Source organism: Nematolebias whitei, chromosome 12, assembly GCF_014905685.2.
Source record: "Nematolebias whitei isolate Nwh7 chromosome 12, NemWhi1, whole genome shotgun sequence".
NCBI lineage: Eukaryota > Metazoa > Chordata > Actinopteri > Cyprinodontiformes > Rivulidae > Nematolebias > Nematolebias whitei.
This window is the reverse complement of record NC_056509.1, coordinates 43,540,784-43,542,341: the sequence shown is the minus strand read 5'-3', so window position 1 is coordinate 43,542,341 and position 1,558 is coordinate 43,540,784. Positions and strand designations below refer to the sequence as shown.

Here is a 1,558-nt window from a genome sequence, read left to right as displayed (position 1 = left end):
GTATAATATGGTATGTATGGTATGTATAATATGGTATGTATGGTATGGTGTGGTATGGTATGGTATAAAATGAGATTTCAACTGGACACAGACACTTCAGCTTCTTCAACATGCCATACTGATTAAAAATAAGTTTAAAAACTTTTGTTGATGAATGTGCTTTTATTCTGAAATCTATATTTTGTTTCAGTGTCTGGAAAGCGCCGCAGGAAGCAGGACCAGTGCTGCAGCCTCCTGAACTCCCTCTCGGCCATCAAATATGCCATCGTCTCCCTCTACATCCTGGTTCTTCTCACCATCTTTGGCCTTTGCCTGGCAGGTAGGACATGCGTGACCTGCGATATGAGATTATTTCAACTGTTGTTGTCAGTCTATGTTTTTTTCTGGTATTTTTGTGTTTATGGTTAATTTTATTCCTTTTGGTTTGTTCTCTGTGTCCTGCTCCCCTGAGTGCCACCATTTCATTTCCCCAGTCCTTTTCTACAGTTACACCTGTTCACCATTCCTATTAGTCTCAGCTGCAGCCATCTACTCATTACCCAAGTCTGTTTAGTTTTTCAGGTTTCACTTCAGCTTCAGTTGAGCATTGAGCATTATTCATACCAGGATTGGTTTTCCTCAAGTTCTTCTTTTGTAAGGAGTTGCTGCCACAACAGCCTTTTTGTTTTATTGTAATAAAGTTAAGTTTTATTTGTTTGAGCTCCCCAGGTCGGTGTGTATTCTTGGATCCAACCTCCTACAACCGTGACAGATGGTTTTAGGGCGCTGAACATTATCTTAAAGCTGGGATTGTGCAATACAAAGTGTTTGACACACAAAAAGGCTAAAATGTTTACAAAGCAGACGTTAATGTAAATATTATCAAAATCACAACTGTTCAGACTTTGTGACAATTTTACATTTCGTGCTTTCTCGTGAAATTTGCAGTTTGATAATAGAAATGCAACAATGATCTGTCTGTACGTGTCACATTTGAACTTAAATACCACGTGTGAACATCTGTCAGTGTTTTTAAGCTTGACAAGCTCAACCGTTTTCACAGCTACAAGAAAACCAGGAAGTGAAGTAAGATGGTGGCTTTGAAAAGCTGAATTCCTTTTGAGTTCAGCCTTTTATGACTCTTAATCCCTGACTGTGCAATACTTCAACCTACAGATTTGTACTTCAGTTTTCACACACAGCAAGTAATAATCAATTGGAATCATCACTGATCAGATCCAAGATAACTTTCTTTACTTACAGATTTGTGGACTTTAAAGGTTTGATAAAAATAAATTAATTAAAAAAAAAGATTGTGTCCACTGAATAAATCAGAACCGGCTGCCATGAAAGAACATGAATTAAAGAAAAGCATTGTTTAGAATTGCTGGATTTAGTGACTTGATAATTTAATCCCGTGGCCTGTGGGGTGTTATGAGTTTTGATCTTCCTGAAGTCACATCATTGTTGAGGTGCATCTGTTTTCTTCAGGAATCAACACAAACCAGACAAAGTGTTTACAACAAGTCGACAATGTGGAACCAAGTAGTGTTTGTTAGAGCAATGACACAAAACATCT

The 1,558-nt window shown here is 37.7% G+C and overlaps 1 long non-coding RNA gene across 1 annotated transcript in view; it reads left to right on the top strand.

Moving 5' to 3' along the window:
• The window catches only part of LOC119418355, a 10,945-nt gene extending 10,734 nt beyond the window's left edge, over nucleotides 1–211 (top strand). Inside the window, exon 3 of the long non-coding RNA XR_005187183.1 lies at nucleotides 191–211. This is a non-coding gene — a long non-coding RNA (uncharacterized LOC119418355). The remainder of the gene's footprint in view (nucleotides 1–190) is intronic.
• The last annotated feature ends 1,347 nt before the right edge of the window (nucleotides 212–1,558 follow it).